Below are 15,852 nucleotides of genomic sequence, written 5' to 3'. Positions count from 1 at the left end.
CTCCGGCCTATCGCAGCCCTTCCCAGTAACGATAGGTGCATAAAATGACTAAAGGTCTAACAAACTTTACTTAAAGGCTTGCGGTACATCCAATGAACAGTAACAGTCTCATTAATACAGTCTCTATACACTTCAGTGACTGACAGTTGTTGCGGACCTTGACTTTTGATATAAGTCTTAGAATTTAGGGTAATTTGCGAAGATCCGTCCGGATTTAGGGGATAGATATGGTCCGGTGATCTTGCAGAGTGCTTAGGGATTGATACACTCACAGTTTAGTAATAATCAGCCGTCGCCGCAAGGATCGGGCCTAAACTCACGGATGACAGCAGCGCAGATCCTTCTCCAACAACAGCCCATGAGGAAAGAGATGCTGCTTGCTTGGCTGCACAGGAACAAGGGAGTGAGCAATGGCCGCCGCTCCCTTATATGGGCAGGGCCGTTTTGGATTGGTCCAAGTCAGCTGTCACTCACCGTTACATAGCCTGATGGGTAAACACCTGACTTCCTCCAAAGGTCCTTGAACTACAAACCATAGAGTCTTTGGAACGCATCACGTGAACCGCAGGTCCTGCGACGCTACCTAAGTAAGTTCACCTTGTCACGATGCCGGCTGGCAGGTAGTGGATCCTCTGTGCCAGAGAGGGATGGCGAGGACCGCGCTAGTGGACCGGTTCTAAGCCACTACAGGTTTTCACCAGAGCCCGCCGCAAAGCGGGATGGTCTTGCTGCGGCGGTAGTGACCAGGTCGTATCCACTAGCAACGGCTTACCTCTCTGGCTGCTGAAGATGCTGAAGATAGGCGAGGTACAAGGGAGTAGGCAGAAGCAAGGTCGGACGTAGCAGAAGGTCGAGGCAGGCAGCAAGGATCGTAGTCAGGGGCAACGGCAGGAGGTCAGGAACACGGGCTAGGAACAGACAAGGGAATGCTTACACTAGGCACTAAGGCAACAAGATCCGGCAAGGGAGTGAAGGGGAAGTGAGGAGATATAGGGAAGTGCACAGGTGTAAACACTAATTGGAACCACTGCGCCAATCAGCGGCGCAGTGGCCCTTTAAATCACAGAGACCCGGCGCGCGCGCGCCCTAGGGAGCGGGGCCGCGCGCGCCGGGACAGAACAGACGGAGAGCGAGTCAGGTAGGGGAGCCGGGGTGCGCATCGCGAGCGGGCGCTACCCGCATCGCGAAACGCAACCCGTCTGGCAGCGGAATCGCAGCGCCCCGCGTCAGAGGACGTGACCGGAGCGCTGCCGCAGGGAGAGTGAAGCGAGCGCTCCGGGGAGGAGCGGGGACCCGGAGCGCTCGGCGTAACAGTACCCCCCCCCTTGGGTCTCCCCCTCTTCTTGGGGCCAAAGAACCTGAGGAAAAAAAAGTCAATTTTTCCGTGATGAGGTCCGATGCACATTAGGAGGGGTTCTGTGCGGAAACGCATGAGACAGTCCAATCTTTTATTGTTAATACAAAAGATGTAGAGGGGTCTGGCGAGACTGGTCACAGGAACGTAGAACCTGTTGATGAGAGAGGCCAAAAAAAATTTTCCTGCAGATCCGGAATCCAAGAAGAGCATAGTAGAGAAGGAGAAGGTAGAGGCAGATATCCGCACAGGCACAGTAAGGCGTGGAGAAGCAGAGTTGACATCAAGAACAGTGTCACCTTTGTGCGGAGTCAGCGTACGTCTTTCCAGGCGGGGAGGACGGATAGGACAATCCTTCAGGAAGTGTTCGGTACCGGCATAGTACAGGCAAAGATTCTCCATGCGGCGTCGTGTCCTCTCTTGAGGTGTCAAGCGAGACCGGTCAACTTGCATAGCCTCCGCGGCGGGAAGCACAGGAACAGATTGCAGAGGACCAGAGGAGAGAGGAGCCGGGGAGAAAAAACGCTTCGTGCGAACAAAGTCCATATCCAGGCGGAGCTCCAGACGCCATCCGGAAGAACGCATGTCAATGCGAGTGGCAAGGTGAATGAGTTCATGTAGGTCAGCAGGAGTCTCTCGTGCGGCCAGAACATCTTTAATGTTGCTGGATAGGCCTTTTTTAAAGGTCGCGCAGAGAACCTCACTATTCCAAGACAACTCGTAAGCAAGAGCACGGAACTGAATGGCGTACTCGCCAACGGAAGAAACACCCTGGGCCAGGTTCAGCAGGGCAATCTCGGCTGAAGAAGCTCGGGCAGGTTCCTCAAAGACACTTCGAATTTCCGAGAAGAAGGAGTGTACAGAGGCAGTGACGGGGTCATTGCGGTCCCAGAGCGGTGCGGCCCATGACAGGGCTTTTCCAGACAGAAGGCTGACTACGAAAGCCACCTTAGACCTTTCAGTAGGAAACTGGTCCGACATCATCTCCAAGTGCTGGGAACATTGCGAAAGAAAGCCACGGCAATACTTAGAGTCCCCATTAAATTTGTCCGGCAAGGACAGGCAGAGGCTAGGAGTGGCCACTCGCTGCGGAGGAGGTGCAGGAGCTGGCGGAGGAGAAGATTGCTGGAGAAGTTGCGACTGAAGTTGGTGCGAAATGGTGGACATTTCCGACAGCTGACGGGTTAGAAGGGCGATCAGTCGGGCTTGCTGGGCGGCCACCGTGGTGAGGTCAGCGATAACTGACAGAGGAACTTCAGCGGGATCCATGGCCGGATCTACTGTCACGATGCCGGCTGGCAGGTAGTGGATCCTCTGTGCCAGAGAGTGATGGAGAGGACCGCGCTAGTGGACCGGTTCTAAGCCACTACAGGTTTTCACCAGAGCCCGCCGCAAAGCGGGATGGTCTTGCTGCGGCGGTAGTGACCAGGTCGTATCCACTAGCAACGGCTTACCTCTCTGGCTGCTGAAGATGCTGAAGATAGGCGAGGTACAAGGGAGTAGGCAGAAGCAAGGTCGGACGTAGCAGAAGGTCGAGGCAGGCAGCAAGGATCGTAGTCAGGGGCAACGGCAGGAGGTCAGGAACACGGGCTAGGAACAGACAAGGGAATGCTTACACTAGGCACTAAGGCAACAAGATCCGGCAAGGGAGTGAAGGGGAAGTGAGGAGATATAGGGAAGTGCACAGGTGTAAACACTAATTGGAACCACTGCGCCAATCAGCGGCGCAGTGGCCCTTTAAATCACAGAGACCCGGCGCGCGCGCGCCCTAGGGAGCGGGGCCGCGCGCGCCGGGACAGAACAGACGGAGAGCGAGTCAGGTAGGGGAGCCGGGGTGCGCATCGCGAGCGGGCGCTACCCGCATCGCGAAACGCAACCCGGCTGGCAGCGGAATCGTAGCGCCCCGGGTCAGAGGACGTGACCGGAGCGCTGCCGCAGGGAGAGTGAAGCGAGCGCTCCGGGGAGGAGCGGGGACCCGGAGCGCTCGGCGTAACACACCTACTATATAATTATATACACATTACATTTAAATAATTTTAATTACAAAAGGGGTGACAAGGGGCTAGATAAGGATGAGGACCCCACCTAAACCTAGGGACTCTGACTTTGGGGATCTCACCACAAGGCAGCAGATGCAATCCGGTTCCGGGACACCACACATAATTCACTGGACATTATACATTTCTGACTACTGTACCCGACTGACTAGGTTACACATTTCTGACTACTGTACCCGACTGACTAGGTTACACATTTCTGACTACTGTACCCGACTGACTGGGTTACACATTTTTTTTACCACCAGGCAATCCTGGCCGAAAAACACTGTCTGTAAATATTGTTACATTATTGACTGAATAACAAGACTATCTAGGTTACATTTCTCTCATCACTACACAATCCCAACTAGGAACATTTTTGGGCACAATTTTAAGGCACTATAGTTGTTGGGCACCGAATTAAGAAGGTATATTAAGGCTTAAAGGGGTACTCCGGTAGAAAACTTTTTTTTTATTTTAAATCAACTGATGCCAGAAAGTTAAACAGATTTGTAAATGACTTCTATTAAAATGTCTTAGTCCTTCCAGTACTTATCAGCTGCTGTATACTACAGAGGAAGTATTGTAATTCTTTTCTGTCCATGACCACAATGCTCTCTGCTGACACCTCTGTCGATGTCGGGAACTGTCCAGAGCAGCATGTGTTTGCTATGGGGATTTTCTCCTGCTCTTGACAGTTCCTGACATGGACAGAGGTGTCAGCAGAGAGCACTGTGTTCGTGACAGAAAAGAAATCCAAAAAGAAAAGAAATTCCTGTAGCATACAGCCACTAATAGGTACTGGAAGGATTAAGATTTTTTATTGGATGCCATTTACAAATCTGTTTGACTTTCTGGCATCAGTTGATAAAAAAAAAAAAAAGAAAAGTTTTCCACAGGAGTACTTCTTTAACCCCTTCATGACCCAGCCCATTTTCCCCTTCATGACCTGGGCATTTTTTGAACATCTGACCACTGTCACTTTAAACATTAATAACGCTGATGCTTTTACTTATCATTCTGATTCCGAGATTGTTTTTTCGTGACATATTCTACTTTATGTTATTGGTAAAATGTCACTGATATTTTCATCCTTTCTTGGTAAAAAATCTAAAAATGTCATGAAAATTTTGAAAATTTTGCATTTTTCTAACTTTGAAAGTCTCTGCTTGAAAGGAAAATGGATATTCCCAATAAATTACATATTGATTCACATATACAATATGTCTACTTTGTGTTTGCATTAAAAAATTGACAAGTTTTTACTTTTGGAGACACCAGAGGCTTCAAAGTTCCGCAGCAATTTTCCAATTTTTCTCAAGATTTTCAAAATTGTACTTTTTCAGGGCCCAGTTCAGGTTGGAAGTGGATTTTAAGGGTCTTCATATTAGAAATACCCCATAAATGACCCCATTAAAAAAACTGCACCCCTCAAAGTATTCAAAATGACATTCAGTAAGTGTTTTAACCCTTTAGGTGTTTCACAGGAATAGCAGCAAAGTGAAGGGGAAAATTCACAATCTTCATTTTTTACACTCGCATGTTCTTGTAGACCCAATTTTGGAATTTTTACAAGGGGTAAAAGGAGAGAAATCACCCTAAAATTTGTAACCCAATTTCTCTCGAGTAAGGAAATACCTCATATGTGTATGTAAAGTGTTCGGCGGGCGCAGTAGAGGGCTCAGAAGGGAAGAAGCGACAATGGGATTTTGGAGAGTGAGTTTTTCTGAAAGGGTTTTTGGGGGGCATGTCACATTTAGGAAGCCCCTATGGTGCCAGAACAGTGGGCCCCCCCACATGTGACCCCATTTTGGAAACTACACCCTCACGGAATGTAATAAGGGGTGCAGTGAGCATTTACACCCCACTGGTATTTGACAGATATTTGAAACAGTGGACTGTGCAAATCAAAAATTTTATTTTTCATTTTCACAGACCACTGTTCCAAAAATCTGTCATACGCCAGTGGGGTGTAAATGCTCACTGTACCCCTTATTACATTCCGTGAGGGTGTAGTTTCCAAAATGGGGTCACATATGGATATTTATTGTTTTGCGTTTGTCAGAACTGCTGTAACAATCAGCCACCCCTGTGCAAATCGCCTCAAATGTACATGGTGCACTCTCCTTCTGAGCCTTGTTGTGCGCCCCCAGAGCACTTTGCGCCCACATATGGGGTATCTCCGTACTCAGGAGAAATTGCATTACAAATTTAGAGGGTCTTTTTTCCCTTTTACCTCTTGTCAAAATGAAAAGTATAGGGCAACACCAGCATGTCAGTGTAAAAAATTTATTTTTTTACACTAACATGCTGGTGTAGACCCCAACTTCACCTTTTCATAAGGGGTTAAAGAAGAAAAAGCCCCCAAAATTTGTAAGGCAATTTCTCCCGAGTACGGCGATACCCCATATGTGTCCCAAAACTGTTGCCCTGAAATACGACAGGGCTCCAAACTGAGAGAGCGCCATGCGCATTTGAGGCCTGAATTAGGGATTTGCATAGGGGAATTCTACGCCAGTGATTCCCAAACAGGGTGCCTCCAGCTGTTGCAAAACTCCCAGCATGCCTGGACAGTCAATGGCTGTCCGGCAATACTGGGAGTTGTTATTTTGCAACAGCTGGAGGCTCCGTTTTGGAAACAGTAGCGTACCAGACGTTTTTCATTTTTTGGGGGGAGGGGGGCTGTGTAGGGGTATGTGTATATGTAGTGTTTTTTACTTTTTATTTTAGGTTAGTGTCAGTGTAGTGTAGTGTTTTTAGGGTACAGTCACATGGGTAGAGGTTCACAGCAAGTTTGCCGCTGGAAGTTTGAGCTGCAGCGCAAATTTTGCGCCATCTCAAACTTGCAGCACTCACTGTAAACCTCCGCCCATGTGAGTGTACCCTGTACATTCACATTGGGGGGAGGGGGCAAACATCCAGCTGTTGCAAACTCCGAGCATGCCCTTTGGCTGTCCGTGCATGCTGGGAGTTGTAGTTTTGCAACAGCTGGAGGCACACTGGTTTGGAAACACTAAGTTCAATAATAAACTTTCAAGTGTTTTGCAACCAAACTTAGTGTTTCCAAACCAGTGTGCCTCCAGCTGTTGCAAAACTACAACTCCCAGCATGCATGGTCTGTCAGTGCATGCTGGGAGTTATAGTTTTGCAACAATTGCAACAGCTGGAGGCACTGAGGTAGGAAACGGACAATGTTTCCCAACTAGTGTGCCTCCAGTTGTTGCAAAACTACAACTCCCAGCATGCCCAGACTGCCCAGGCATGCTGGAAGTTGTAGTTCGGCAATATCTGAAGGATCAGATGTTGCCGAACTACAACTTTCAGCATGCTTGGGCAGTCTGGGCATGCTGGGAGTTGTAGTTTTGCAACATCTGGAGGTCCACAGTTTGGAGACCACTGTATAATGGTCTCCAATCTGTGCTCTTCCAGATGTTAGAGAACTACAACTCCCAGCATGCCTGGACAGACTGTGCATGCTGGGAGTTGTAGTTTTGCAACATCTGGAAGAGCACTGTGGACCTCCAGATGTTGCAAAACTACAACTCCCATCATGCCCAGAAAGCCAAAGGCTGTCTGGGCATGCTGGGAGTTGCAGTTTTGAAACTCCCAGAGGCAGCAGTGAGATCGCTTTACGGCGATCTCACTGCTGCCAATGAAGATGCCGCACTGCTGCCGGAAACTCACCGCGGGGACGCAGCGCAGCCAGGACCGCATGGAGGACGCCAGGACCGCTCGGGACACCGCATGACCGGGTAAGTGACGCCGGGGGACAGGTCAGGGACACTTAGCAGAGCGGTGTGTGTCTCGATCCCCGTGATTGGAACTCACACACCGCGCTGCTAAGTATTCTCATAGCGAATCGCTGCTATCAGCTAGTCAGATTTGATCGCTGGGGGGGGGGGGGGGGGGATGACCCCCCCGTGGTCGCATGGTAAGATGGCTGGCTATCAGCTGGCCACCATCTTACCGGGCCCTGCGGGATGCCGCGAGTAGCGGCAAAAATGTTCATGACGTACCTGTATGTCATGGGTCGGGAACACCTTGCCACCCATGATGTACAGGTATGTCATAGGTCGGGAAGGGGTTAAGGAGTTCATGATATTATACCGAGTACAAAAGAGCATAGTGGTTTCTTCTTGGCAAAATTCCAGGCACACAATCTTCAATGTTGCAGAACTTGCAACTTGTAAAGGACCAGAAAAACTCAGAAAGTTTCATGAGGCCTTTAACACATTCAATCCATCCATCTATCTTTTCTACAGAAAGTGTGAACTTCCTGGACACTACTGTCACTATAAACAGGAACACACTACAAACGTCTTTATACAGAAAACCCACAGACCGATCCAGCTATCTACATAAATCCAGTTTCCATCCATCACACACCAAGAAAAGTATCATATACAGCCAAGCTACCAGGTACCACCGCATCTGCTCCAACCCCGATGACAGAGACATCTACAAACAAAAAGGATACAAACCTAGGACAATCACTAGGAAAATACACTCCGCCCTTCAAACACCACACGAACACCTGCTACAATACAGACACATACAACCATCACCACGCGTACCACTAGTAGCCACATACAATCCGGCCCTTGAGGAAATACACAAAATTATCAAGGACCTGCAGCCGATATTGGCGGAAGATGAGCTGCTAAAAGAAATCTTCCCTGAACCTCCCATCTTGGCCTTCAGACAACCACACGATTTACAACAAAAGCCGGTCAGCCGAAAATTACCTACAGAAAGAACAGACACAGAGAATGGGACCAAACCCTGCACCAAACCTCGCTGTAAACTCTGCCAACATATCTGCACCAAGATGGAAGCCGCCCACAACAACAAGACATATAACATTAGGGGACTATACTCCTGCACATCCCCAAATGTGGTCACATGATACAATGCACCAAGTGTGACATGGGATGCTACATTGGGGAAACCGGACGGAAACTCAACGAAAGGATGAACCTACACAGACATTCCATCAACCGCCATAAAGAAAAGGACTACTGCACCCCAGTTGGACACCATTTTACCCAATCAGGGCCCTCCATACATGACCTTACAATCAGGATACTGAGAGGAAACTTCAAAAACACACAAGAGAGAAAGACATTTGAAGATAAAATGATCCTGTTTTTTTGACTCGAAAACAGGGGACTCAATGTGGATTTGAGCTTCTTATCTCATTATCAAAATTTCTTATAACCTGCACTGTGTTCTCTTTTGTATCTCACTATGTCCTGCTTAATTACCAGTCTCTCCTCTCCCTATCTCCCCAGGCCTCCTGAACTTCTCCCTATCTCCCCAGGCCTCCTGCTCCTCTCCCTATCTCCCCAGACCCTCCTGAACCTCTCCCTATCTCCCCAGACCCTCCTGAACCTCTCCCTATCTCCCCAGACCCTCCTGAACCTCTCCCTATCTCCCCAGACCCTCCTGAACCTCTCCCTATCTCCCCAGACCCTCCTGAACCTCTCCCTATCTCCCCAGACCCTCCTGCTCTTCTCCCTATCTCCCCAGACCCTCCTGCTCCTCTCCCTATCTCCCCAGACACTCCTGAACCTCTCCCTATCTCCCCAGACCCTCCTGCTCTTCTCCATATCTCCCCAGACCCTCCTGCTCCTCTCCCTATCTCCCCAGACACTCCTGAACCTCTCCCTATCTCCCCAGACCCTGCTGAACTTCTCCCTATCTCCCAAGGCCTTCTGCACTGCTCCCTATCTACCCAGGCCTCCTGCTCTTCTCCCTATCTCCCCAGACCCTCCTGCTCCTCTCCCTATCTACCCAGGCCTCCTGAACTTCTCCCTATCTTCCAAGGCCTTCTGCACTGCTCCCTATCTACCCAGGCCTCCTGCTCCTCTCCCTATCTCCCTAGACCCTCCTGCTCCTCTCCCTATCTCCCTAGACCCTCCTGCTCCTCTCCCTATCTCCCCAGACCCTCCTGAACTTCTCCCTATCTACCCAGGCCTCCTGCTCTTCTCCCTATCTCCCTAGGCTCCCTGCTCCTCTCCCTATCTCCTGGGGCTCCCTGACTTCTCTGATCTATGTCGTTCACTTTTCATTTTCTTCACTGTCCGGTCTAGAATGCCATTAAAATTTCTCCCGACTAAGACTTGTCTCTGCAGAACCTGCCAGACAAACATTTTAGGCCCTTTTCTCGAGCACAGTCCCAACTTTTTACATACTTCCCATGTGTATTGCCCCACAGATAATAGTGCCCTCTTAATGCCCCATATAGAAATTAGGCCCCCTCTGTGCCCCCATATAGTTGTAAACCCTCATACTGCCACCATACAGTAGTAGCCCCCCCTATATACCCTTATTTAGTTGTAGGCACCCATACCTCCCCCATATAGTAGCAGGCTACCCCCATATAGTAGTTAGGCACCCTCTGTGTCCCTATATAGTTGTTAATCCCCATACTGCCCTCATATAGTAGTAAGCTGCCCCCATATAGTAGTTAGGTCCCTCTGTTCCCACATATAATTGTAGGCCACCATACTGCAACATATAGTAGTATGCATCCCCCATATAATAGTTAGGCCCCCTAATTATCATTGTAAATGTACCCACCTGAGGAATACAGAGAACATCGATTTTACGGCACATTGAACAACATAATAATGAAACCCTTCCAAATGAGCAAAATTGCAATTTTCATTTATTTATTCATTATTTTTTTTATAATTTCACCTCAAAAATAATATTTTTTCTCTTTTGAAGTACATTTTATGTTAGGGGGATATGTTGACATATTGTCAAAAAGTATAATGTGGTGAACTCCCGATGGGGCTGAGTGTGGTCCACCTGTGACTCCATTTGGTCCATTTCCCAGGCACATTCTGGTTTTGTTCAGGACACAGACCTATCAAAGTCACTAGTAGAAGTTTTATCCCTCAAACTTAATCACTAATAGTTCACTTTACCCTTTTGAAGATAGGCCAATATATTCCTCCTACATTTCAACCAAACATGATGTGAATGGGGCCTAAATCTCATTGTTGTCACCTCCAGGATTTCTTCATATACTTCCTGATCTCTTTAACTCTTAAGCTGTAGATCACGGGGTTGACGGTGGCCGGAGGCATGAGGAACATGGCACTGACCAGATTGAGGATGTCGATGGATATGGACCTATGCATCCTGTATATGATAGATGATATGATTGTACACATGTAGATGAACATGGCCACCAGCAGGTGCGTCCCACATATGTTCAGGGCCTTGTTATGTGTTTTCTCAGTGGCAATCTTCATGGCTGTGTGAAGAGTGAAGGAGTAAGACAGAACCAGAAGACTAAATTCACCCAACATGATGAAGCTCTGGACAACCAGACCCACCAATTTCTGCCTGGAGATGTCCCCACAGGCCAAACTCAGGAGACCCATGTTCTCACAGACAAAATTCAGGATGATGTTGGATCTACAATACTGAGCAGAAAACGTCATTATAACAACTGGAGACACAAGACAAACACTTCTGGCCCAACAGGAACAGGTCAACACCACCAGGGTCTGTGTGGTCATGATGTCATTATAACGTAAAGGTCTACAGATGGCCACATACCTGTCCAGAGCCATGGCGAGCATTACCCCAGACTCAAATGTGGTGATGGAAAATATGGAGAACATCTGGACTAGACAACCAGCGCGACTGATCCGGTCCAAACCAAGAGACAAACCCAGGAGAGACTTAGGAGTGATGGAAGTGGTGCAAAAAATACTGGCGACAAAGAGGATGGAGATGAGGAAGTACATGGGGGCCTGCAGACTCTTCTCCATGGAGATCTCGTAGACGATTTCAAGTTTCCCATCAAGATCAGAATGTAAACAAAGAAGAAGGAAAGGGTTCACAGCTTCCTGTGCATTATAATCCCAGGAAACCCGAAGAGGACGAATTCTGTGTGAGTGAAGTGGATGAGGCTTCGGTTTGACCAGGCGGACATCTTGGAGTCATTCATTATCTGCAACTGAAGGAAAGAGAACATTGATGATAACACTGGACACAACACTTTCATGGTGGTAAAATGACAACATCACTTTATGGTGTCTATTTGGGACAGAGCTGTTACCAATACTGGTCTGTTTTGTTGTGTTGCCCCTCCATCATTCTGCCCTCAATACCCACTGCCTATTACCTGCTCGATACCATCCCTACAGTGATCATGGTGGGGGCCGCATCATGTTTGGAGAAAACCAGGCACTTCCCATCACCTGCTCAATACCCTCTCTACAGTGATCATGGTGGGGGCAGCATCATCTCTGGGGGAAACAAGGCAATACCCATCACCTGCCCAATACCATCCCTACAGTGATCATGGTGGGGGCAGCATCATGTCTGGGGGAAACCAGGTACTGTCCATCACCTGCCCAATACCATCCCTACAGTGATCATGGTGGGGGCAGCATCATGTCTGGAGGAAACCAGGCACTGCCCATCACCTGTCCAATACCACCCCTACAGTGATCATGGTGGGGGCAGCGTCATGTCTGGAGGAAACCAGACACAGCCCATCACCTGCCCAATACCAGGCCTACAGTGAAGTATGGTGGGGGCAGCTTCATGTCTGGAGGAAACCAGGTACTGCCCATCACCTGCCCAATACCATCCCTATGGTGATCATGGTGGGGGGCAGCATCATGTCTGGAGGAAACCAGGCACTGTCCATCACCTGCCCAATACCATCCTTGCAGTGATCATGGTGGGGGCAGCATCATGTCTGGAGGAAACCAGGTATTGCCAATCACCTGCCCAATACCATCCCTACAGTGATCATGGTGGGGGCAGCATCATGTCTGGGGGAAACAAGGCACTGCCCATCACCTGCCCAATACCATCCCTACAGTGATCATGGTGGGGGCAGCATCATGTCTGGGGGAAACCAGGTACTGCCCATCACCTGCCCAATACCATCCCTACAGTGATCATGGTGGGGGCAGCATCATGTCTGGAGGAAACCAGGAACTGCCCATCAGCTGCCCAATACCATCCCTACAGTGATCATGGTGGGGGCAGCATCATGTCTGGGGGAAACCAGGTACTGCCCATCACCTGCCCAATACCATCCCTACAGTGATCATGGTGGGGACAGCATCATGTCTGGAGGAAACCAGGCACTGCCCATCACCTGCCCAATACCATCCCTACAGTGATCATGGTGGGGGCAGCATCATGTCTGGGGGAAACCAGGTACTGCCCATCACCTGCCCAATACCATCCCTACGGTGATCATGGTGGGGGGCAGCATCATTTCTGGAGGAAACAAGGCACTGCCCATCACCTGCCCAATACCATCCATACGGTGACCATGATGGGGGCTGCATCATGTCTGGAGAGAACCAGGCACTGCCCATCACCTGCCCAATACCATCCCTATGGTGATCATGGTGAGGGCAACATCATGTCTGGAGGAAACCAGGTACTGCCTATCACCTGCCCAATACCATCCCTACAGTGATCATGGTGGGGGCAGCATCATGTCTGGAGGAAATCAGGCACTGCCCATCACCTGCCCAATACCATCCCTACAGTGATCATGGTGGGGGCAGCATCATGTCTGGGGGAAACCAGGTACTGCCCATCACCTGCCCAATACCATCCCTACAGTGATCATGGTGGGGGCAGCATCATGTCTGGAGGAAACCAGGCACTGCCCATCACCTGCCCAATACCATCCCTACAGTGATCATGATGGGGGCAGCATCATGTCTGGAGGAAACCAGGCACTGCCCATCACCTGTCCAATACCACCCCTACAGTGATCATGGTGGGTGCAGCATCATGTCTGGAGGAAACCAGGCACAGCCCATCACCTGCCCAATACCAGGCCTACAGTGAAGTATGGTGGGGGCAGCATCATGTCTGGAGGAAACCAGGCACTGTCCATCACCTGCCCAATACCATCCTTGCAGTGATCATGGTGGGGGGGCAGCATCATGTCTGGGGGAAGCCAGGTACTACCCATCACCTGCCCAATACCATCTCTACAGTGATCATGGTGGGGGCAGTATCATGTCTGGAGGAAACCAGGCACTACCCATCACCTGCCCAATACCATCTCTACAGTGATCATGGTGGGGGTAGTATCATGTCTGGGAGAAACCAGGCACTGCCAATCACCTGCCCAATACCATCCTTACAATGATCATGGTGGGGGCAGCATCATGTCTGGAGGAAACCAGGTATTGCCAATCACCTGCCCAATACCATCCCTACAGTGATCATGGTGGGGGCAGCATCATGTCTGGAGGAAACCAGGAACTGCCCATCAGCTGCCCAATACCATCCCTACAGTGATCATGGTGGGGGCAGCATCATGTCTGGGGGAAACCAGGTACTGCCCATCACCTGCCCAATACCATCCCTACAGTGATCATGGTGGGGGCAGCATCATGTCTGGAGGAAACCAGGCACTGCCCATCACCTGCCCAATACCATCCCTACAGTGATCATGATGGGGGCAGCATCATGTCTGGAGGAAACCAGGCACTGCCCATCACCTGTCCAATACCACCCCTACAGTGATCATGGTGGGTGCAGCATTATGTCTGGAGGAAACCAGGCACAGCCCATCATCTGCCCAATACCAGGCCTACAGTGAAGTATGGTGGGGGCAGCTTCATGTCTGGAGGAAACCAGGTACTGTCCATCACCTGCCCAAGACCATCCCTATGGTGATCATGATGGGGGGCAGCATCATGTCTGGAGGAAACCAGGCACTGTCCATCACCTGCCCAATACCATCCTTGCAGTGATCATGGTGGGGGGGCAGCATCATGTCTGGGGGAAGCCAGGTACTACCCATCACCTGCCCAATACCATCTCTACAGTGATCATGGTGGGGGCAGTATCATGTCTGGAGGAAACCAGGCACTACCCATCACCTGCCCAATACCATCTCTACAGTGATCATGGTGGGGGTAGTATCATGTCTGGGAGAAACCAGGCACTGCCAATCACCTGCCCAATACCATCCTTACAATGATCATGGTGGGGGCAGCATCATGTCTGGAGGAAACCAGGTATTGCCAATCACCTGCCCAATACCATCCCTACAGTGATCATGGTGGGGGCAGCATCATGTCTGGAGGAAACCAGGAACTGCCCATCAGCTGCCCAATACCATCCCTACAGTGATCATGGTGGGGGCAACATCATGTCTGGGGGAAACCAGGTACTGCCCATCACCTGCCCAATACCATCCCTACAGTGATCATGGTGGGGGCAGCATCATGTCTAGAGGAAACCAGGCACTGCCCATCACCTGCCCAATACCATCCCTACAGTGATCATGGTGGGGACAGCATCATGTCTGGAGGAAACCAGGCACTGCCCATCACCTGCCCAATACCATCCCTACAGTGATCATGGTGGGGGCAGCATCATTTCTGGGGGAAACCAGGTACTGCCCATCACCTGCCCAATACCATCCCTACGGTGATCATGGTGGGGGGCAGCATCATTTCTGGAGGAAACAAGGCACTGCCCATCACCTGCCCAATACCATCCCTACGGTGACCATGATGGGGGCAGCATCATGTCTGGAGGGAACCAGGCACTGCCCATCACCTGCCCAATACCATCCCTATGGTGATCATGGTGAGGGCAGCATCATGTCTGGAGGAAACCAGGTACTGCCTATCACCTGCCCAATACCATCCCTACAGTGATCATGGTGGGGGCAGCATCATGTCTGGAGGAAACCAGGCACTGTCCATCACCTGCCCAATACCATCCCTACAGTGATCATGGTGGGGGCAGCATCAAGTCTGGAGGAAACCAGGTACTGCCCATCACCTGCCCAATACAATCCCTACAGTGATCATGGTGGGGGCAGCATCATGTCTGGGGGAACCAGGCACTGCCCATCACCTGCCCAATACCATCCCTACAGTGATCATGGTGGGGGCAGCATCATGTCTGGGGGAAATCAGGCACTGCCCATCACCTGCCCAATACCATCCCTACAGTGATCATGGTGGGGGCAGCATCATGTCTGGAGGAAACCAGGCACTGCCCATCACCTGCCCAATGCCATCCCTACAGTGATCATGGTGGGGGCAGCATCATGTCTGGGGGAAACCAGGCACTGCCCATCACTTGCCCAATACCATCACTACAGTGATCATGGTTGGGGCAGCATCATGTCTGGGGGAAACCAGGCAGTGCCCATCACCTGCCCAATACTAGTGTTGAGCGGCATAGGCCATATTCGAATTCGCGAATATTCGCGAATATATGGACGAATATTCGTCATATATTCGCGAATATTCGCATATTCGTTATATTCTCATTTTATTTTCGCATATGCGAATATTCACATATGCGAAAATTAACATATGTGAATATTAACATATGTGAATATTAGCACATGCGAAAATTCGCTTATGCGAAAATTAGCACATGCGAATTTTCGCACGCCAGTCTCACACAGTAGTATTACAGCCTTCT

At 50.0% G+C, this 15,852-nt stretch overlaps 1 pseudogene; it reads right to left on the bottom strand.

The window, feature by feature from the left end:
- Window positions 1-10,406: 10,406 nt before the first annotated feature.
- On the bottom strand, window positions 10,407-11,419 carry LOC130358141 (olfactory receptor 52K1-like; annotated as a pseudogene).
- Between the last annotated feature and the right edge of the window lie 4,433 nt (window positions 11,420-15,852).

This window comes from Hyla sarda, chromosome 2 (genome assembly GCF_029499605.1).
Source record: "Hyla sarda isolate aHylSar1 chromosome 2, aHylSar1.hap1, whole genome shotgun sequence".
In the NCBI taxonomy this organism is placed as follows: Eukaryota; Metazoa; Chordata; class Amphibia; order Anura; family Hylidae; genus Hyla; species Hyla sarda.
The sequence above is the reverse complement of the archived record's forward strand: the minus strand, read 5'-3'. Positions and strand labels throughout refer to the sequence as shown.